Below are 24,639 nucleotides of genomic sequence, written 5' to 3' on the forward strand. Positions count from 1 at the left end.
ACATTTTTGATAAGGGATAGCATTACAGCTGTACTGGGAGAGGATATTCCTGAGAATACATCCAGGGAAGTAATTTGGGTGGAACTGAGAAATAAGAAAGGGATGATCATCTTATTGGGATTGTATTATAGACCCCCTAATAGTCAGTGGGAAATTGAGAAACAAATTTGTAAGAAGAGATCAGTTATTAGTAAGCATATTAGGGTGGTTATGGTAGGGATTTTAACTTTCCAAACAGAGACTGGGACTGCCACCATGTTAAGGGTTTAGATGGAGAGGAATTTGTTAAGTGTGTACAAGAAAATTTTCTGATTCAGTATCTGGATGTACCTACTAGAAAAAGGTGCAAACCTTGACCTACTCTTGGGAAATAGGGCAGGGCAAGTGACTGAAGTATCAGTGGGGGAGCACTTTGGGGCCAGTGACCACAATTCTATTAGTTTTAAGATAGTGATGAAAAAAGATAGACGAATCTAAAAGTTGAAGTTCTAAATTGGAGAAAGGCTAATTTTGACAGTATTAGGCAAGAACTTTCAAAAGCGGATCGTGCACAGATGTTCGCAGGTAAAGGGATGGCTGGAAAACGGAAAGCCTTCAGAAATAAGAATCCAGAGACAGTATATTCCTGTCAGGGTGAAAGGAAAGGCTGGTAGGTGTAAGGAATGCTGGATGACTAAGAAATTGAGGGTTTGGTTAAGAAAAAGGAAGCATATGTCAGGTATAGATCAAGTGAAGTGAATCCTTAGATAAAAAGGCATTAAAGAATATACTTGAGGGAAATCGGGAGGGCAAAAAGGGGACATGAGATAGCTTTGACAAAGAGAGTTAAGGAGAATCCAAATGGTTTTTACAAATACACTAAGGACAAAAATGGTAAGTAGGGAGAGACTAGGACCCCTCAAAGATCAGCAAGGTAGCCTTTGTGTGGAGCCGCAGGAGATGGGAGAGTATTTTGTATCAGTATTTACTGTGGAAAAGGACATGGAAGATATAGAAAGGAAATAGATGGTGACATCTTGAAAAATGTCCATATTACAGAGGAGGAAGTGCTGGATGTCTTGAAACACAAAAGTGAATAAATCCCCAGGACCTGATCAGGTGTACTTTAGAAATGTTGTGGGAAGCTAGGGAAGTGATTGCTGAGATATTTAGATCATCAGTAATCACAGGTGAGGTGTAGGAATACTGGAGGTTAGCTAACATGGTTCCACTATTTAAGAAAGGTGCTAAGGACAAGCCAGGGAACTATCGACCAGTGAGCCTGACAATGGTGGTGGGCAAGTTGTTGGAGAGAATCCGGAGAGACAGAATGTACATATATTTGGAAAGGCAAAGACTGATTAGGGATAGTCAACATGGCTTTGTGCGTGGGGAATCATGTCTCACAAACTTGATTGAGTTTCTTGAGGAAGTAACAACGAGGATTGATGACGGCAGAGCAGTAGATGTGATCTATATGGACTTCAGTAAGGCGTTCGACAAGGTTCCCCATGGGAAACTGATTAGCAAGGTTAGGGCTCACAGAATACAGGGAGAACTAGCCATCTGGATACAGAACTGGCTCAAAAGGTAGAAGACAGAGGGTGGTGGAAGGTTGTTTTTCAGAGTGGAGGCCTGTGACTGTAGAGTGTTACAAGGTTCGGTGCTGGGTCCTCTGCTTTTTGTCATTTACATAAATTTTTGGATGTGAGCATACAAGGTACAGTTAGTACGTTTGCGGATGACACCAAAATTGGAGGTGTAGTTGACAGCGAAGAGGGTTACCTCACATTACAACAGGATCTGGACCAGATGGGCCAATGGGCTGAGAAGTGGCAGATGGAGTTTAATTCAGATAAATGCAAGGTGCTGCATTTTGGGAAAGCAAATCTTAGCAAGACTGATATGCTTAATGGCAAGGTCCTAGAGAGTGTTGCTGAACAAAGAGACCTTCAGGTTCATAGCTCCTTGAATGTGGAATCACAGGTAGATAGGATAGTGAAGGCGTCGTTTGGTATGCTTTCCTTTATTGGTCAGTGTATTGAGTACAGGAGTTGGGAGGTCATGTTGCAGCTGTGCAGGACATTGGTTAGGCCACTGTTGGAATATTGCATGCAATTCTGGTTTCCTTCCTATCGGAAAGATGCTGTGAAACTTGAAAGGGTCAGAAAAGATTTACAAGGATGTTGCCAGGGTTTGGAGGATTTGAACTACAGGAAGAGACTGAATAGGCTGGGGCTGTTTTCCTCCTTGGAGCATTGGAGACTGAGGGGGCGACCTTATAGGAGATTTATAAAATTATGAGGAGTATGGATAGGGTAAACAGACAAAGACTTTCCTGGGGTGGGGGAGTCCAGAGGGCATAGGCTTAGGGTGAGAGGGGAAAGATATAAAAGAGACCTAAGGGGCAACTTGTTCACACAGACGGTGGTCCGTATATGGAATGGGCTGCCAGAGGAAGTGGTGGAGGCTGGTACAGTTGCAACATTTAAGAGGCATTTGGATGGGTATATAAATTGGAAGGGTTTGGAGGGATATAGGCCGGGTGTCGGCAGGTGGGACTAGATTGGGTTGGGATATCTGGTCGGCATGGACGGGTTGGACTGAAGAGTCTGTTTCCATGCTGTACATCTCTATGACTCTAAGTAACAAACAGGATTGATGAGGGCAGAGCAGTAGATGTGTTCTATATGGACTTCAGTAAGGCGTTCAACAAGGTTGACCATGGGAGACTGATTAGCAAGGTTAGATCTCATGGAATACAGGAAGAACTAGCCATTTGGATATAGAATTGGCTCAAAAGGTAGAAGACAGAGGGTGGTGGTGAATGGTTGTTTTTCATATGGGAGGCCTCCAACCCTGGCAACATCCTTGTAAATCTTTTCTGAACCCGTGGAGTCCCAAGAGGATCGGTGCTGGGTCCACTGCTTTTCGTTGTTTATACAAATGATTTGGCTGTGAGATTAAAAGAGTTTTAATTATTAAGTTTTCAGATGACACCAAAACTGGAGGTGTAGTGAACAGTGACAAGGGTTACCTCAGATTACAACAGGATCTTGATTAGATGGGCCGATGGGCTGAGGATTGGCAGATGGAGTTTAATTTAGATAAATACGAGGTGCTGCATTTTGGGAAAGGAAATCTTAGCAAGACTTATACACTTACTGGTAAGGTCCTAGGGAGTGTTGCTGAACAAAGAGACCTCGGAGTGCAGGTTCATAGCTCCTTGAAAGTAGAGTCACAGATAGGCAGTGAAAAAGGCGTTTGGTGTGCTTTCCTTTATTGGTCAGAGGATTGAGTACAGGAGTTAAGAGGTCATGTTGCAGCTGTATAGGACATTGGTTAAGCCAGTTTTGGAATATCGCGTGCAATTCTGGTCTCCTTCCTATCGGAAAGATGATGTTGTGAAACTTGAAACGGGTTCAGAAAAGATTTACAAGGATGTTGCCAGGGTTGGAGCATTTGAGCTATAGGGAGAGGCTGAACAGGCTGGGGCTGTTTTCCTTGGAGCGTCGGAGGCTGAGGGGTGAAGTTATAAAGGTTTATAAAATCGTGAGGGGCACAGATAGGGTAAATAGACAAAGTCTTTTCCCTGGGTCAGGGAGTCCAGAACTAGAGGGAATATGTTTAGGGTGAGAGGGGAAATATATAAAAGAGAGCTAAGGGGCAACTTTTTCACATAGAGGATGGTACGTTTTTGGAATGAGCTGCCAGAGGAAGTGGTGGAGGCTGGTACAATTACAACATTTAAGAGACATTTGAATGGGTAAATGAATAGGAAGGGTTTGAAGGGATATGGGCCGGGTGCTGGCAGGTGGACTAGATCAGTTTGGAATATCTGGTCAGCATGGATGAGGTGGACCAAAGGGTCTCTTTCCATGCTGTACATCTCTATTTCCTCTGATGAAGGTGGGACTTGAACCCAGGCCTCTTGGTTCAGAGGTAAGGACACTACCACTGCATCACAAGAGCCTCTAAAGGCACTGGGACTTAAAATACACCTGCAAAGCAGTAACAGGTGATAGATAACCACAACCCAATTCATCACTTCAGTTTGATGTTGTAAATTTTCTCAGTTGTCAGTCAACTTCAGTGCTCAATATGATTGCATAAAAAAGATAAATCTTCATTTACCTTTCTGGATATAAAATATTAAGAACATAAATGTATTATACAAGCACATCATTCCATTTCAATCTCTGCCTCCATTCTACTCTCCCCTGTGGCACAAAATTAGACTACAATAAATCTAACATTAATTGCACATTTGGAACCAGGAATGTGCATGACATTATATGTAATTATACAATTGTAAACAATTAATCTGATGGTTCATGGTATCTTTTTCTTACTCCAGATATTAAGCAAATAAAATGCATTGCCCTCTGAATTTTATCACTTCATCCTCATCTGCTGTTGACTTCCTTCAATGCAGAACAACATTCACAACTACAAACACCACACAAAGTAACTATGCTGTCACCAACATATTTATTATAACAATATGAAATCAGTGATTTTAAACTTTGCAACAAGCACGCCAACAATATTTTACAGCATTTAGATGCAAACATAAAACTTTACCCCAACTCCGGACTTAGAATAAGCGATAGAATGAACATAAATGACTATGTACTATTTTTCACCACAGAAGAATAGTTCTCCTTGACCCAAGGAAACATCTAACGCAAGTACTTGACAATGTTCTTGGAGTGGAAGCTCACTCACTGATATTTATCATTGTGCAATGACATCAGTATTGAGAGCCCACATAAATGAAGCAGCTTACTGTATCACCAGCATCCTGTTGCTTTGAGAGCAGTCATTTTTGATACAACTGTCCCAGTTTATTTTGAACTGTTTTTAATATTTGATACGATCTTCATAAAGCTTCCACGTTGACTCAGATGTTTAAAGGCCCTTTCGCCCGTTGAGTCTGTGCCACAAGCACTTAAAATTTTTCTAATCCCATTTTCTCGCACTTGGCCCATTGCCTTGTATGCCTTATGTGCAAATGTACATCTGAATCCCAGCCTCTTCTGCTGTACTCTCATTTTTGCTTCACCTCGAACAAAACAAATAATCCAGAGATATCAAAATGTTAGAAAATGCTTGAAATGGCAGCCAGTATCTCCAGCAATAAAAAGGAAGGATTCAGGGAATTCCTGATGAAGGGCTTTTGCCCGAAACGTCGATTTCGCTACTCCTTGGACGCTGCCTGAACTGCTGTGCTCTTCCAGCACCACTAATCCAGAATCAGTTATTAGTGCACAGATTTCATACATAAACAGGGATTGAATTTACTTTTGTTACATTTCAGTGCATGTGGGAGAACAGCTATATTGGAGAAGATGTTAAAATTAAACTACAATATGCAGTTAAAAACCTTAATACATGCTTTAAAAAGGAAAAGCACCTTCTCAACATTATTGTTTGCCTTATTGCTGTTTATTGATCTTGCTTGCAACATGGCAGCTACATTTGCCTGGACAGTAACCTCAGCATTTGCAAGCAATGCACTGAAAGAAACATAGTAGGACTCTGCAATTATGGAAAAATTACCGTAAGGCTAACAATGCTCACTCAATTTAAGTAGAAATTAGACAACAAATTCACTCTTGACTGCAAAGGTTTAGTTAAATATGGAGATCTCAGAGCAACATGACAGCTCAGTGGTTCACACTGCTACTTCCCAGTACCAAAGACCTTGGTTCAATTCCACCCTTGGACAACTGTTTGTGGAGCTTGCACTTTCTCCAGTATCTGCGGGGGTTTCTTCTAGGCATGCTGGTTTCCTCTTAGTCCAAACATGTGCAGGTTAGGTGGATTGGCCATGCTAGGTTGCCTAGTGTCCAGGGTGTGCAGACTTGATGGATCAGCCATGGGAAAGTGCAGAGTTAGAGGTAGGGAGGTTCTGGGAGGGATGCTGCTCTGAGGGTCGATATGGACCGAATGGCTGACTTCTACACTGTAGGGATACTATGATCTCAATATTGCTAGCCCTGAAGAACTGCTCCTTTTTAAACAAAAAAAGGACATCTTGTTCTGTAAATTGTCATTTAAAAGTACTGACTGTTCCAACATGCTTGTAACTCATTGACAACCCTGTAAAGATAGAGGCAGATGAATTTTCATTTGTTCTGTGAAGTGTTTCCTTTTCTTAAAAAATAGTCAGAAAGTCAATTTGGAACAGTGATTTAACTATATCAGTTTCAAGAAAGAGAGAGACTATGGTTGAGTGCCTGGGAAAAACCTTGCAAGTGTTATCAGATAAAAAAGTTTATACTGTTGGGTTTATAGTTTTTGACTTGAGAACAGAAGCTTCCAAAGTACAAAGTCAGGAGAACTTGGAATTCAGTTCAGAAAACAAATTTTCTTCTGAGAACCAAGTTTTTAGATTTAATTTCAAGCTAACCAATCACACTAATTGAAGTGCTTGAGTGTGCAACTTCCAAGTCAAGAGAATTGGATATAAATCTACAAACCTTTAGAGCTGAGAAAGTTGAATCCACCCAAATCATGAAAGATTCATGCCAGTGAACCCAGAAAGGAACCATAAAATTATCTCCACAGTTCAAAGAAAAATGCTGTGGAATGTCACTCAAGCAAAAGATTTTTTAAAAAATAAAATAGGAATTTAATTTCTCTGGAATTGGATGGTGTTGGAAAAAATCATGAAAACAGAAGTTTCAACCTATGTTAAGATCTGTCAAACTATTATGGCCGTTTGTTTTTCTTCTTCCTTTGTGTAATTAAGCATATATTCTATTGTAATAACTCCACCAACCTCATGTGAATGTGTTTCAGTCACTAACCACATTAATTGATGCATCAGTTAAAACATATGACCTACAAAACAGATTCCATTCTGGGTCCACTATTATAACAGACTTTGGTTACTTTGTCTTACTGTTTTATCTGCTTATCTTTCCATTCTCTTGCTTCCTTCCCTTCACCTCTAAATTCTGTCCAAATTAGCTATTATTTGCTTATCTTTTCCTCTTGCAATAGATATTGAGAAGGGGGCCATGACAGTCAACTCACCTCTGGAGTTCAGCTCTTTTGTATACGTTTGGACTAAGGCTGCATGGCCCTGGCAGAACATAAACCGACTGATATCAGTAAGTATATTGTTGTTGAGTAATTGCCATTTGATATCTCACTTTGTTATTGAGTCAGAGTAGATAAATACAATCAGGCCAATAACTGCCCAGCTCTTTGTGGGTAACACATACCCGGGCAATTTTCCACGTTACCTTGTCGATGCCAGTGTTGTACCTGAACTAGAATAACTTGGATTGGGGTACAGCTGATTTTAGAGGACACTACTGCTGAAATGTCATCAGGTCAAAACAGTCTTTGCAGTATCCAATTTTTTCAGCAGTTTCTTGATATCAAGAGTAAGAACTGAATTGGCTGAAGATTGGCATCTATGTGATGGCATGGACTTTAGGAGGAGGCTGAGCTCGACCATCCATTTAACACTGCTGGCTGACAATGATTACAAATACTTCAGCCTGCATTGTACCAGATGTATTGGCTACACCACTTACTGGGACTGGAGATATTTGTGGAGTCTCGTCCTACAGATTGGTGGACAATTAAACAGCTAATGTTCATGACTGGATTTTTTCTTGCCTTTATTCATTCCCTAGCAAGCATTTATTGCCCATTCCTAATTGCCCCGAGAACAGTTAAGGGTCAATCACATTGCTGTGGGTCTGGAGTCACATGTAGGTCAGATCAGGTAAGGATGGCAGTATCCTTCCCTAAAAAAAGGACATTAGCAAAGCAGTTGGATTTTTCTGACAATCGACAATAGTTTCATGGTCATCACTAGATTCTGAATTCAATAAGTAACAGGGATTAAAACTCCACCATCTGTCGTGGTGGGATTCAACCCCAGGTCCCCAGAACATTACGTGGGTCTCTAAATTAATGGTCCAGCAATAATACCACTAGACTATTGCCTCCCCTTGATATGGAAAAACTGCAGTACTTAGATGGGATCCTTAGGTTGGGAGATCCATGTGCCCTATTAATCACATTCTGCTTCCACTGTCTGGCTTACAATTAATCCTGTGTTGTGGTTTTACCAGTTTGACCCCTCACACTTAGCTATCTAGTGCTGTTGTTCATGTGCGTGCCCCCCCCCCCCCCCCCCCCATCCCCCACTCTTCGCTGAGCCATGCTTGATAATAATGGTAAAGTAAGAGATATTCTGGGTCATGTTGTTAGAGATTGTGGTTCAGTTCTTCTACTGGTCCACAGCATCTCTTGAATGCCCAGCTGAGTTGCTTGATCTGTTCAAAACCTCTCAGGTAAAATGGAGGTAGCCATGCACAGCACAACGAAGGGTATCCCCAACGTGAAGAGGAAATTTATATCTCCAACAGGACTGTGTGGCAGTCACTCTTCCTACTTATTGTCATGGTCAGATGCATCAGCGACAGGTAGATTGGGGAGGACAAGGGCCAAATAGGTTTTTCTTCCCTCACCACATGCCTCAGCCTCAACATAGGGAGTCATGTCCTTTAGGACCTAGCTAGCTTAGTCATTAAAGAGTGCTAACAGCAAGCTTCTGTACCTCTGCTTCTTCAAATTGCTGTTCATCGTGGAGGAATACCTGATTACTATCAACCACCAGCATCAATTAATCAGGAGTTTTAATCGCAAATGTTTGAGAAAGGCCATGAGACTTCATGTGATCCAGTTATTTGAGGAATCCTCCTAATGTACCACTGTCATCACCACTTTTGGTGATGGTAGTGTCTTGTAACGTAAAGGTGTAGTTCTGTGTGTGTTTCAGGCTGTTGCTTAACTGGGTCTGTAGGGCAACCCTCCTAGTATTGGCACAGAGGACTTTGCAAGGTAGACAGGGCTAGGTTTGCCATGGTCATTTCTAGCAAGTGGTCTGGGTCTGGAGTCACACATAGGCCAAACCACTTAAAGGCAGCAGATTTCTTTCCCTAAATTAAAGTACCTCAATGAACTAGACAATCAACACTGGATAAATGGTCAACATTAAAACTAGGAAGTTTCATTCCTGACTTAGTAACTGAATTTAAAGTCCACCAGTTGCCATAGTGGAATCTGATCCCATGTCCCCCCGCATTAGCCTGGGTCCCTTGATCATGATTACTAATATGCCACTGCCTTCTTCTACTACTACTACTACCAAACATAAACTGAAATCATTAATTTCTTCAAAATATTAAAAGGTGAAACAAAAACAAAAGGCTAAAAATTGCCATTCTCTTTATCAAACAATTCTGTTCTGAACTTCCAAACTAATTTGCACCATATACACTGTGAACAATGATCGTTGCTTCCTAAACAGCAATAGAATATCAGCAAGATAAGAACTTTGCTTCAAATTTTGGTTTGTTAAAATGAATCTGAACATTAAAAACTTAATCCCGCCCTCATTTTACTATATGTTCTGATCATTACAGGATATAAAAATTTGTTTTATAAATCAAAATAATTTTCCAACCTCAGTCACACGAGTACAAAAACATACAGAAACAAATGTAACCACTTTCATTTTACTGTTAGCAATCATTTCAAGCAAAGTTTCTGGACAAAAAACCCGTTATAGATTAGGAAAAAATATTCCATTTGCACAGCTAATTGAATAGTACCATGAATCTTAGGAAGCTAAGCACAATACAGAGACCCTCGATTATCCAAATATCAATTATCCGATTTTCGGATAATTGATAAGAAGATCTCGCAGTCCTGATGGAAACATTACATCAAAGACATGTTTCTAACAGTGACTGCATTTTTTTGATTAAACAGGCACAGTCTCCAAATGACTGCCTGCCCACCCTCTCTCTCCCCACACTTTCCCAGGAGTTCCACAGAGGGATGTACCTTAAATCCTCCTTCCCCAAATAATCGCGCCAACACTGTCCTGCACAGGGCAAAGACGGAACATGTCAAAACATTGCAGTAAAAAGTTGTGTGGGGTTGTGACTGCGTGCGCGCGCGCACGTGTTCTATTTGGAGACTTATTCCACAAAGGCAACTGCAACAGTCTTGTTGGTGTCCAGTCCGGCTGCCCTGCAGCTGGGACAGGGGTGTATGGGGTTGGGTTGGGTGGGGGGGGGGGGGGGGGATTTTTGATGGGGTTGGGGGCAGGGGGTGTGTTGCACAGGGGTGGGTGGTGATGTCAGACAGGGTTGGGGCAGGGGGTGTGTTGCACAGGGGTGGGTGGTGATGTCAGACAGGGTTGGGGCAGAGGGTGTTGCACAGGGGAGGGTGATGATGTCAGATGGGGTTGGGGGCAGGGGGTATTTGACTTGTTCTGACAATCGAGGTTCCCTTGTATATATGCTGAGGGTAAGGCCACTTCTGGCACATTAGTATTGTCCCACCCTGTAGAGGAGACTTAAACATGGGCCTTCCACACCAGAGGTGTGCCAAATATGACCAAACAGGTTGAGTTAAAATAACCATGCACTCAAATTGCACAATCCTACTTCAGTATACATACCTCTTGATGAAGTGTGTTTGTCCGGGGCGGTGCAGTGAGTAAATGAAAGCATGGATGAAATATAATCTCAACATACAGAGGAATACCAATTATCCGAAAATCGGATTATCCGAAGGAGAGCTTGAGGTCCTGATGGAAACATATCAAAGAAGTGTTTCCAACAGTGATCGAGACTTTTGTTTACAGTGATTAAACAGGCACAGTCTCCAAATGACTGACTGCCCATCCTCTCTCTCCCCCAACACTTTCCCTGGAGTTCTACTGAGGGGTGTACCCTAAAATTGCTCCCCTTCCCCAGATAATCTCTCCAACATTGTACTGTTGCAGTAATGCGGCTGTGGGCACAGCCGCGTGCGCACATGTGTATGTGTACAAAAGGCAACTGCAGCAGTCTTGTTGTTGATGTTCAGTCCAGCTGCCCCAGAGAGTGGGGTGGGTGTGTACATGGTTTGGGGGGGGGGGGTTTGGGCAGGGGAGTGTTGGGGATGGGAGGCGGTGTTGGATGCATTTGAGGGCGGGGAATGATGCACGGTGCAGGGGGCAGTGTTGAGAGTGGGGAGCAGTGTTGGACAGAGGTGGGGAGGCAGTGCTGGGGGTGGGGTGGTGTTGGACGGGGGCGGGGGTTGGGAGTTCACACTGTGTGCTGCTAGTCTCCTGAAAGGGGAGCAGACTTTAAAAACTCCGAGCCCCAGAGGAAAGGCATTTAAATCAATTAACCGAATAAAAAAATCAATTATCCGAATGAAATAGTGCCCGCCCATCAAGTTGGAATAAATTGAGGTTCCCTTGTATACAGCAGCTACTATGGATCACATAGCATTATATCCTTAACATTGAAAGAGTATCGCTCTACTAACTAAAACAGTAAGAGGTACTAACAAGCTGTCAATGAAACATATGTACTACCTATAAACTTGTAGAATATTTAAAAACTTTGGGGCTCTTGTTACATGATAGTAGCACCCCTATTTCTGGACAAAGAGGCCTGAATTTTTAAGTTTAACCTGTTCCAGAGGCATGTTATAACATCCCTTAAAAAGATCAATTAAAAATACAGACATAAAAACTTATACAAGGTTGGGAGAATGTAGATATTTTGTTTCTACTTTTCTTTTACAAGACATTAGATCTTAAAATAGAATCCTTACCACACTTCTTGTAAACATAGCAAAAGAAGACATGCCAAAGAAGATCTCCTTCATTCTAATCCAGTGTCACTGAGCTACCAGTTATCAGACAGTACGGCTGTAATCTTCAGTTCTGCGCTGGAAATATGAATTCTGACACACATGAACAAAAATCTGCCCACCCACATCTAAAGCTACTTTCCAGGTGAAATTCTGTACCAGAAGCCTTCCTAGCTGAAGGAAGTCCTCTACAAGAATTTTTAGGGACGAAAGCAGACATAATCAATGCACAATTTACACTCACTTTTGCCGTACTAGGTACCACAATTCATAGTTTAAAGGTTCTGAAGCCACTTTGACAGGTAATAAGTGCAGTCAGTTCTTCTATAACACGATGATTGTGTTCTTGTGGAATCCCGTGTTATAGAGAAAAACAAAATCTGCACTCTAGAAACAGTGCTTAAAGTATTGGTGATTTAATCACATTACAACCAAAGCACATTTTAAAAGTTCATGCTTTAGAAACAGTGTTCCCTAAATTGGCAATCATATTACAGTAAATTCACATTGACAAAACTCACATTATAATAGAATGGCCTGTATTGGAGATGATTGCTAGATGGAGCGTCTGGCAAGTATATAAAGGAGATGCGTGGAGGGGAGCATTCAGGACGGATTCAGTCGGATTGAGATCTCTAGGACTTTTTTTTGAGGGGGAGGGGGGGTGCTGGACCAGCCACTGGAAAAAGGGAGGTAGGAATGGAAATTGATTGGGAATAAGAGCGCAAGACAGTATTTGCTTTATAGATAGCATGGAATTACAGCAAGTCTTAATTTCACAACTAATTCTGGCAAATTGTTAGATGCAGCCAAAGCTTCCAACTGATGCAAGAGTTGGGGACATTTTCAAAAGGTTTCAGACACTAGTTAATTGCCCATCAGAAGTTTAAACTGCACAGGCAGTTGTGTCAATACTTCAATGTAATCTGAATAAGCAACTTTATCCACACTGCAAAACAACTGTATCTTCCCAGCAGAAAAATCTAGTAGTCTGTTTTGTTCATGATTACGGTCATACCCCACAACAACGGCAGAAAATCTAGCTTCTTAGTTCTCAAACACTAATTCTCCTCTATATGAAGAAATAGAACTGGTACCTTTTCATTGAGATTACATTCAACATCGAGAACTTGCAACTCAGTGGCAAAATCACATTTCTAACTCAAAGTACAATATCTAGCTGCACAATTATTTCGTCAAGTAACTACAATAGGAATAAGCCCAGAAGATAAAGAATCATCACTGAGGGGTCAATGCTTTCTGTTTCAGAACAAACCAGAAGAAGAATCAGGCGATTCTTCACGAAGATATGCAAAATGATCTTCGCATTGAAAGGAATTATCTATACACAACCAATGGGCAGACTGGAAGTTCAAACTTTCACAAGGTTAATATGGTTGTGGAATACCATCAACCTATTTTAACTCACCAATCCATCAAATTATATTGCTGTATTCAAATAATTTTTAAATAATTTGTTTTTTTTGTTTCCATTATTCTTCACAGTAACTCATTCCATCTGTTGCATGAAGAATTGCATCATAAATTTTTGACTGTGGCTTCCTGGTCCTACTCAAAACAATTTATAATGCAATAATCCTATAGATCTACCATTTCCCATACTCTTTGTAACATTATATGTCAAGCTTTCAACCAACTGCTTCCAAGATGGAAAGATCTATATTATTCCCATTTTAATTAAAAGCTCAGATATGGTTGACATTAGGTATCTTGGCCCCTCTCTCAACTGGTTTGAATACATGTGTTTGATGATAACTCCATTAGAGATCAAACCAGTGTTTTCTCTATAGTCCATTGTAACCTCCTTATCTTTGCATTCTATGCCTTTATTTATAAAGCCGAAGATTGTGTTTTCATTTCACAGCACTTCCTTCCTTCTTTGCCAACTTCCACCATTTTTCTATCAGGTGATTGTGCACCTGCAAGCCATGAATTATGACTTATTTCTTATTGCCTTCTACTCATTCATTTTTCCAACAAAAAAAGGAACCACTTCACTGCATTTCATTTTAACCTATTTGTCTTCCCATTCCAACATCCTGCCAATGTCCTTTTGACGTTTATCACAATCTTCACTATGCACAATAATCCCAAATTCTATGTGTGCAAATGTTGAAGTTGTATATTATATATTAATGATCTAAACTGGAGTGTACATTACACAGTAGTGGTGCAAGTACCAACCCATACGGAACACTACATGTACCATGCTTGACTTTACAAAAGAACCACTCATACTTTATTTTCTGTCACGCAACCAACTTTGTATCATTGCTGCCACTGTCCCTTTTATTCCACGGGCATCAACTTTACTGACCTTCTATTATGCTACAGGGTAAATAGATCTTTTACATCTATTCAAATAGGTGGGCAGGTCATCAGTTTAATGTCCCATCTTAATGGCAACGCCTCCAATAGCGTAACACTTCAAGTCTGTTCTGAAGCATCAGTCAGTATTATATACAAGCCTTGAGTGAGATTTGATCCAAACAATGTTCTGGTTCAGAAATGAGAGCACTACTGCTGAGCCAAGGTTCAGGTCATCTTTATAATGGACAGCAAGACGAGTCAATCACTAGTAATTCTATAAATACATCCCAAAGTACCAAAACAATTTATTTATTGGGAAACGAGTTTTATATTTAAAACAATTCACAAAGCGTGGTCTTTTTTCAACAGATTAGTATTTTACAAATGATAATATTTTGCATAAGCAATACTGTAACTGTATAAACATGCAAAACAATTAAGAAAAACATCTTATTAACAACCTTTCAACAAGCATCATTTCTGAACTACTCAAAACAGGTCCAGTGTCTCCATCCAAATTATTTTTACTATGACAGACCCTGCCTTCTCAGCCTCTTGACACCCCTGTTAAACTTCAGTTTCCATGACTTTTTACCCATCTTAACTGTACTAAAAAGTTACCCCAACTAAAATAAAACCTATGTGGCTGAAATCTTGGCACACCCCATCATCTCTTCTCTAGTCCAGCCTTTCATGCCCATCATTCTATCTGCCCCTGTGTGCAAACATGAACAATCCAGAAATGAAAACTGAATGAACTGTGGATGCTGTGTAAATCAAACAAAAACAGAAATTGCTGGAAAAGCTCAGCAGATCTGGTAGCATTTGAAGAGAAATCAGAAATAACGTTTCCATTCCAGTGACCCTCAGAACAATGCATTCCTCCAAGGTTCCATTCCTTAACCCTCTCCATATCCATACAGTTCACATATAATGTCACTGGCAAACATGGTGATCACTTCAATACTCTGCCAAGCTTTGCCATTCTAGCAATTCTCTCAAATTTCCAACAACTGCTAAAACTTAAGACAGAGATGAGGAGGTATTTCTCTCACCAAATCTGTGAAATTCTTTACTGCAGCGAGCTGTCAAGACTGCGTCATTAAAAATGTACCTCAGTCTTGAACATACTTAATCAATAAGGGAATCAAGGAAAGTGGGGTTGAGGGTTATCTGACCAGCCACAATTTCATTGAATGATGGAACAGACTTAGTGGATGGAATGCTCTGAACTTCTGCTCCTGCATCTCATGGTCTTACAATACCAGGATGGTCTTTTGAAGTCATTGATAAGCCAGAACTTGCTCCAAATAAACATCAGCCAGAAAAAAAAAATTCTTCTTAGATTTTGCCAGAAACTTGAATTTGGCCTCCAGCTGTTCCCTCAATTTTCTAACTGCTAACAGTGTTCAGAACTTCAAAATCCACATTCAGTCCATTTCCAAAGATTGTCCATTTCCACGTTGAGAACGTAGCCTGCTTCTGGACCTATTACATCTCCACCAACTAAAACCTTATTCATCATACTTCACTCCCAACTCAAATGTTTCTCACGTCTTCACAATACACTATGCTCTATGCAAACTTTTACTTGCTTTCTACCTAACAGCAAGCCCTCTTCAATCCAGTCCTTATTGCCTCATGAGTTTAGTTTCAAAATCTTCAATAATTTCCCTCAGTCCAGCTACACCTCTCTATTGCAACCTTTTTCAAACTCCACTTTGAGAGTCTGAATGGCTGCTCATTCTATATACTATGCTTTAAGCATTTGAACCTTTTCAACCTGCATGAAAGTTAAAGGTAGAGCGCTTTAGAAAAACATCACCTTAATTTCTTCCTTTTCCAGCACATTTCTATTCCTTTTTATTGTTCATTGCTTCTCTTGAATGTTCTGCTGCTCTCGGAATCACTCAGTGATATGGCACTGATTAAATCTAAATAGCTGTACACCATCCAAACAATGAATACTGGGGATTGCGTCATAACTGCCATTGAATACTACAGACATGATCTGTAAGCCATCCTAAAAATTATTTACTGAACTGCAACATCCTTTTGAAAGTTCACAGGCCAATTTTGATGATTTGACCGCAACTTTAGTGATTTCAAAAGGGATCATTTTGTTTGCAAGATGTCAGTAGCAGACATGATGACCACATATTTTTCTCTGCTGAAGGGAGGGGCCTCAATGCTTTACAAAGACTAACAGTTCTTTGACATCTTGCATAAGCAACCATTTTCCAGCTGCAAGTCCAGACACCAAGCCACAGTGGTTGATTGGGGGCATGGGCTATTTCATTACAGCAAAGTTTGATTCTTTCACACCTGGTACCCCAACAAAGCAACTTGCCATCAAGAGTAAAATCAAAAAGGTGCAACTGTTTTCACTTAGCTAGCCAAAGAGCACTGTGTTCATTTGGAGTAACCTCAGGAGTATCATGAAGTAGGATTGCCTAATTCATCAGGGAGAAGAGATTACACTGAGGATCTGGCAGCCTGGCACAGTGCAGTGCTGAATCAGAGCACTTACTCAAACACCAGACGGGGTTCGCTAAAATGTCAAACAGTTAACAGAATTTTGTTTATAAAAATATTTGATATCCGAAGAAGCCTCTTCCCAACCTTCTATCAAAAAACACAGTGCATTAAAAACTTGGGACTCTGCATGTCATCCCTCCCCTCCCACTCAACCAGACTTTACTTTCCAGACACAGAAAAAAGTTTCTTCCTGCATTTCTCTCAGTTACCTGACAGGATAGTTGCTGGTACTAATTACTGCAATCAATTTGCTCTTCCACAAGATTCCCTTGGAACACATAAAAATTGTTTTAAAAATGTCAATGAATCTGTAAGGCAGAATAATGAACAGCAAATAGTTTGTTATTTAAAACGAAACTGGTGGGGAAAACAGTCTAAAAGGAGGGCTGGTACTGTACTTTGAAGCATCATTTTTGCTTCTGGTCATCACAACATTCGAATTCACACTCTACAGTAAACACAAAACAATGTTTCAATTTCAAAGGTAGCACATCATAGAGGCAGAGGCCTAGAGAGGAGTGCATCCACTGATACTTGCGGTTAAATTCACAAGAGAACTGGCAACAGTGATGCACAAAAAAAGGACTTGAAACTATGCCATACAGAAAATGTCCTATCCTCAAGTAACGCTTGTGCTCGTTGTCAGGGAACAACTAGTGTACCCTCTGCAGGTATCAACTTTGATAATGACTCTCCACCCCACTCTCCCTCCCCCCCCCCACACAAAAAAAAAACAGCCTGGAAAGCAAAAAACACGCTGGAGTTGAGCTTTGAAATGCCATTCCTTAATATCCGATATGGATATTCTAATGACGTTTGACACGACTCATTAAAACTGAAGCCACAAGGCGCTTGACAGTATAGTTCTCAGTTTAAAATGACGCAAATCTCAACATTCAATAACGCAAAGACCGTCCTTCCTTCGTCGCCCGAAAAGCAACCCAAAAAGAGGGGGGGGGGGGGGGGGGTGGGAAAGCCACGAAGCTAATATAAATAAATTAAGACGTTTTCTCTCTACCGGAGGCCACAGGGAACCCCAAAGTGTTTCATCCCCGCCCATGAGATTGGCCATGACGGGGAAACGCAGCTTAGAGCAGACCACTGTAAAAACTTCTTCATTAAGAGAATTGGCAGGAATGGTTGCTCCGCCGTCCCCGGCCCGTCTGCCCGAAAGTACAAGGGGGGGGGGGGGGGGTGGTGTTTGGGGAAGGAAGCGGGAGGCTGGTGCGGCCTCAGTGCTGAGGGGGTGGCAGAAGCGGACAACCTCTGTAACAGGCGGCGGAATAGTGGCGCAATTTCCATTCGGCGTGACCTGAGTATTAGCTCAGCTCGGGGGGGGAAACAAGATGTGGGCACAACTCTCAACAGACAGCTGCACACCCCATTACGATCCACCGGAACATTAGCGCTAAAAACCCATCGCTTTAAACCGCGTTTGACCCCTCTGTCTTCCAAGTGGGTACCCTCGCCTCTCAGCGCGCTTCTCGGGAAGGGGTGGAGGGTGGGCAAACATCGAACTCGAGGCGGTAGCCCTCACTTTATTTTTTTTTAAAAAAAAGAAAAGGCTTCGTCGCTGCCCTCACAAAGTTCCACTTGGACGGTGTCCCTCCCTCTCCTGGTGTCTCCTTCACGCCATGGGAGGAGAGAGAGAGAGAAAAAAGAGCGAGGGGGACTCTGTGCCATGTTTTCCCCCCTCGCAAGCTTCCCTTCTCCAAAAGCAAACCCTGACACACAGCAACCACCCCCGCCCCCCTCTCCCCAATTTACCTCACCCCTCCTTTCCACACACACACACACCACACTTTGGAAAATACAGCGAGACTCCGAACAGAGAGAGAGTGTGAGGTGTTGTGTGTTGGAAGGGCGCGGTGGATACAAAGTTGCAGCCGGCGGCGGATACATTGTATCGAGCCGGGGCCAGCATGAGGCAACACCCAGACTCCGAGAGCCCCAACCCACTGGATACAAGATGTCAGCTCCGAGTGTGCGCAAGGCAACATTCCGGTTGCGCAGTTCCAGTCTCGGCTACTTTAGTGCAAATAATCAAAAACACGCTTCACCTGACACATTCCCCCCCTTCTTTATTCCCCCCCCCAAAAAAACTTATCTTCAAGCAACCCTAACTCTCTGATCCTCACTTTAAATTCTGGAAAGCTTCATCGCCTTGCCACCGCCCGGGCGCACACGACGGTCTCTTTTTATTTCCCCCCTTCGCGATCTGTATCGCCCTGTTATCCAAAAAGGGACGGGGAAATGCAAAAGAAAAGACCGGGGGGGAGGGGGTTGGGGAGGAGAAATCCTCTGTGGAGCTACTTTGTCAACTGTTTCACCACCCACACCCCTACCCCCCCCCAAAAAAAAAGACTCGAATTTGGACCGCTTCATAAAAAGGGCAGATTAACTTGATCGAAGCCACACGGTTGCAGGCGACAAAACGTAGACGTTGTCAGCCCCGCACCAAATGGTGCCCCACGCTCGCGTGAGAGACTGCGGCGCAAAATAAAAGAGAAGGGGGGGTTGGAATAAAACAGGAGCGGGGGGGGGGGGGAAAGGAAGGAAACAGCATCTTTTCCTTTAAAAAAAAAGCTGGCGCTTAAAAATATCTCCTGAAATTGCCAGCAATCTGAAGAGGGCGAAATATGTTGAACACACAAAAAAAAGGCGAGTGTTGCCAATGATGTGGAGGTAGGGGGAGGAGACGGGGTGGGGGAGCCAGGGCTGTTCTGTCGGGGTGGATATCGGTGCCAAGTGGTACCGCCTGGAGCTCGCCCGCTGCCCGTGCGCCCTTGACGGCCGCTCGCCTCCTGGGGGCCCCCGCACGGTTCTCCAAAGACACACAGAGAGAGAGAGAGAGAGAGAAAGAGAGAGAGTGAGCGGCAGCTTGGCGCACGGGTACCCGGGGTAACCCTCTTCCGCCTTTACGCGCCTGTCAGAGCCCCGGGGCTTGCGAGCAAAATGCAGGACGCAGTGCCACGTCCAGTTGATTCCTTTGTGTTACAAAAAAAGGGAAGAAAAATCATCTTTAGCTCTTTGCCTTTAAAACGGTTTTGTGTGTGTGTGCGTGCAAAATTGCAACAAGAGGCAAAAATGTTTGCAAAAAAAAATCAAACAGCGACCTTTTGTGCATGCCTCTCCTTTTTCTGAAAAAAAATCAACTTTCTGCGACTCGTAAATATAAATCCACACACACACGCAGTGGCGCATTTATATTATTTGCAGAAATGCCCGCTGCGCGCACACACTCCCGGACACAGAAGCAGCTTCCGACCCCTGGCTCCTGTCTCTGTCTCTGTCTCTGTCTCTCCCCCTACTCTTGCCCCTGTCAAGAGCCAGGGGCGCCATTTTCTGTCAACTCAGCCCAAGACGGAAATCCACCGTTCCACAACTTCCAAGTTCGAGATCGCAGCGCGCAAACACTAGGCCCCCAAACCCCGGCTTCGCTTAGGTCTCACCTGGGAGCAGAAAGGAGGAAGTGACGGTCCCCTTCTCCCGCTCGACTGCAGCTGCCTCTCCTTGTGTGCGTGTGTGAGAGAGAGAGGTATAAATAGAGGGGGAGGGGATCAGTGGTGGGGGGGGAAGGTTCTTCCTCTCCCCTCAGTTCCCTCTCTTGCTGTGTGGAGAGGCTGCTGACGGCGCTGGAAGGGGAGGATCTGCTTGAGGTCTTACCCACCCTCTTCCCTCAGCGCGATGTCCGGGGCGAATGATCCAGTTGTCGACTGGAAACACAGACACACGCACACAAGGCTGACTCCAGAGTACACCGAGCTGTGCTGAAATGCTGAGACCCAGGACACACGGACTCTGTGTGTGGAGAGCTGGAGCACCGTCTGTCAAAGGGATTCAGGGAACCCACGCAACTGGATGGAGATTGAGTGATTGCTGCTGGGCTGCCTTTTATCACACATATATCCCACATACACACACATGATTCTGTAACCTTGCTTTGCGCAAAAACAAAACGCAAATATCTGCGATCACACATCAGCAAACAGTGAAAATAGCCCATCAGAACAGGATAAAATACCTGCGAAGGTCAGGGCTCAATATGCCCTTTGCCCTTTTATATTTTTCAGGACAGGAAGGGAGATTTCATTTCCATCTTCTCTGTAAACCTCTTGACTTTTTTCCTTGTGGATGTTAATTTCAGTTTTGGATGTCCTTCAAATCTCAAAAGTGTCGTTTAAGTTTTCATTAAATTGAATGTTTAACAAACAAATTTAGAAATATTCCCAAGAGTGTTATTAATTTGGATTATTTTGTTATGATATAATCGTAAATTAATCTTTGGAGGATTTGCAAAAACTGGGACTTGGTGCATAGAAATTGGTCACATTTTCAGCCTGATCGGTCAATTCAAAGTAACTTCAGTTTATCGTCAAAAAAGTCATTGATTCAGAATTATCGGGATTGTCGTGTTTTAATTTTTACTGAATGAAAGAATTGTTGTTAAGTTAGATGTTTTTAAACAATTCAAGTTAACAAATTGGCATTTGCCACTGGTTTAATCTCTGGAGAGTATTTAAAACAAATCAGTTTGTATTTGCAAGTATTTACACTTCACAAAGACAATTTGCAGAGCAGAAAAAAACTACAAAATTTGTAAACCACCTCCTCATCACAATTCAAACAATTTACCACGTTTGACAATCTATGTATCAAACAACTGCCCCTATTGTTTGAATAATGTTTTTGTGGCATTATGAACATATGATCAGAATTTATACTTGACTAGGTAAAATTACACCAGTAATATTCTTTCTAAATCAACTATGGATTCTAGGGTTTTGGCCATCTCAGTATCCTCAACAAGAAACAAGCAATAGTTTGGTCCTGCATAGACCTGTTAAAATCAGAACAAAGAATTTCACCATTGCATTGAAAGGCTGCAAAAAATGCAAATAAAGGGTTCATTGCACAACATTAAGCAAGGAAACATAAATTAATTTAAAATCCTACTGGATTTTTGGACCAGATGTGATCCTTAAATAATGCTCAATATCAGGAAGATGCACCACTGTTACTGTTCTGGAGGCTTCAGAATCATATTATCGTTAGAAATTGTCCCTCGATTCAAGGATGACATCTAACCAGGGTCAGAGTTAATGCTACGGATGCTCTTGAGACTGAACAGGCCGTTCTCAACATGCACATCTTTGGACGCATGTCCCATGAGCTAGTGGTTTGCAAAACTCTTATCTGCTCCCTCTCCCCACAAAACCCGCCCCATCTTCAGCATAAATACCAACATTTCCTGATGAAGGGCTTTTGCCTGAACCGTTGATTTTCCTGCTCCTCAGTTGCTGCCTGACCTGCTGCACTTTTCTAGCAACACATTTTCAGCTCTGATCTCCAGCATCTGCAGTCCTCACTTTCTCCTCTGATCTCCAGCAGCTGGAGTACCCACTTCCACCTATAAAAACCAACATTTCCTGGCTGCTTTTCAGTTCTGGCAATGTGTTGCTGGATTCAAACATTTGACACTGTTTTTCTCTCCACAGATGCTGCTGGACCTGCTGAGTTTCTCCAGTGCTTTCTGTTTTTGTTTGTTTCATGATCCGCATGTATGTTTAAAAGTTTATTGTATGCTTAGTGAATGTAATATTCCTGATTTCAATGTTTAAGAGCCTTACTGAAACTTGTGAAAACAATTACAAGTACTATATGTTGAATGGTCTTCAGAAGATTTTTTTTCAAAAAGAATGCACTGACAGTATGTTGTTTATCAACATTCATATATTACTTGAATTGATACAATCACAATACTATATTTCTTCAATGTAGAGTTATCACCTTACCTGCACAAGTGGGGATTGAGTGTTTCAGATGGTTAAAATATAGTTTCCAATACAAGGAAACTATAAATTCAGGTTCTTGGCTATTGTTCCAATTAAATATTTTAGAATATGTGGAAAGTGTTTCTACCTACTGATCTGATCAATGTTTATTACCACAATCGATATAAAAGCTTCCAATCCATCATGAATTACTAGAACAATTACTCTGACATATCGCAAATGCAACTTACATAGTTTGCTTTAAAATTTTGCCCACTTCAAACCCTTACCATTTAGCCAATTAACACCGATCATTATGTTTATTTGGGTCATTCCACCTAGTCATAACTCACATTGCCAGCATTTCCAAATTTTAGCAACATAGAGATTGACTCCCATGACTCTTGCACGTACACAGTATAACTATTTTGGTGCAATTGTATTTCCAAATTTAAATTCAGTTTCTAGAAAAAAATACAACTGCAGTCAGCTGTTTTATTTGTGCAGGTATTGAAGGAATCAACTCTCAGAGTATGTTGAAGATCAAAGCAGTCTCATTCCTCACAATGCCAAAATTTGGCATTTCCACAACAAATTAAAGGCTGCAGTAGATAAATCATTCTAGTGCTTTTGGCCTACTCATAGTGTCACAAATTTCAGAAATCTACAATCTAATTAATTCACTCATTGACACTTAAGTTGGGCAAATTGGAATGTCAAATCTTACAGCGCATATGGCCGTATCAAAGTATGAAAAACAAAATAGAGACCACTACAGAATATTACATAACCGGTGCCATGGAAAGAGAGTTCCAGACAAAAATGGAAAGGCTTTCAGGATGTCCTCAAAGCATCCCTGAGGAGATCAAATATGGACATGCCTGGCATGTGACTGACCAAAATGGAGAATGTTTATTCAGAGGACACTAAACTCATTAAGAGACATTGTTGAGACTATCAAAAGCCAAAGGGAAGGCATTGAAGAGAGTGCATTATCCTCTCAACAGCTTACTTCCCCAGCCCTTTGAGCACCACATATGTGGCAGAATCTGCAGATCATGCATTGTTATCTTTGAGCCTAATGAACTAAGGGACTGTCTAAGAAGAAGATGAAAATCGAAACAAAACAGCAGTCTAGAATTTGGGTTTGTCCATCTGACAATCAGAATGATACCACCAAAACCATGGCATGACTGAAATGTGGATTTCTCTCAGGTCTGGCTTGACCCAGATGGATTTCAATCATCATTTTATAAATGGACATAGAACAAATCCATAGGATATAAAGCGGCAGATCATCCTCTACACCAACGGTTTATCTGGCCAGGAACTGTTTAGTCGCTAGCTCAGTATTCATATACATAGAACAATTATGAAGCAGCAATCAAATTTGATCAGGATGTCAAAGCTGTCATAAATATTACTGTTTATTCAAAGATATAAACATCAAATCTTGGCAGTAATCCTTTTCACCAGGTCACTGATGCAACAAAAAATAAAATATGTGAATTGTTTGATCTACAAATGACAATATATGAATCTTCATACCATAAGACACACAACTAATTTTGTGCAATGAGACAGATTAGCATACATTAGTTTCTTGACGAGTATACATTGTGGAACTATGATAAAGTTCATTATAATTGCTTGATAGTACAGAACCTTAACATTGCTCTCACAGACTGGTTTGCAAGAAATCAAACAATAAAATGCTATTAAATAACAGACTGAATAGATTAAGAAACAGGGACATTGACAATTGGTGAGAACAATAGCTGACTAAACCCAGTAACTCGAGAAAGAACAGAAATTACTAATTCAAACTAATCATCTAGCCTCTTGTCAAATTATTAACAGTAGATCATTCCAACTGATACATAGGAGCAAAAGAGACTGAGAAACTGTATAAGCAACTTTAGCTGCTTTACTAGTAAATTTCTTATTCATCTTTACTATGAAGTGACTAAATATATCAACCATATACCTTCGTACATGCCAGCTCACCAGTAATGACCCCAAAAGAGCATACATGTATTTGATCAGAACTGGAAAACAGCAATTGACTACTCCAAAAAAAGTGCTATTTATTTCATAAATATTTCGAGTTGGACACTATCTGCACTTACCCAAATTGGAAAGATTTCACCTGGCAAGATATGATGACACTACGGCTTTAAGAGGTATATTTTGTCCAGATTTTGTATGAAGAAAGGTTGAAATAGTGGTGACAAACAGTGTGCTCCAAAACCAATAAAGCAACTAGCTTGTGGGCCTTGGAGGTTTGCTTCATGTTGGAACAGTAGAAGCAGCCTGAATGGGTGGGGTC

The 24,639-nt window shown here is 41.6% G+C and overlaps 1 protein-coding gene across 1 annotated transcript in view; it reads right to left on the minus strand.

Moving 5' to 3' along the window:
- znf800a (zinc finger protein 800a) overlaps positions 1–20,209 on the minus strand; it is a 114,946-nt gene extending 94,737 nt beyond the window's left edge. Inside the window, exon 1 of the mRNA XM_060839490.1 lies at positions 19,989–20,209. The gene's annotated coding sequence lies outside the window, so the exon portion shown is untranslated. The remainder of the gene's footprint in view (positions 1–19,988) is intronic.
- Between the last annotated feature and the right edge of the window lie 4,430 nt (positions 20,210–24,639).

The sequence above is a fragment of the Hemiscyllium ocellatum genome, chromosome 19, assembly GCF_020745735.1.
Source record: "Hemiscyllium ocellatum isolate sHemOce1 chromosome 19, sHemOce1.pat.X.cur, whole genome shotgun sequence".
Classification (NCBI taxonomy): domain Eukaryota; kingdom Metazoa; phylum Chordata; class Chondrichthyes; order Orectolobiformes; family Hemiscylliidae; genus Hemiscyllium; species Hemiscyllium ocellatum.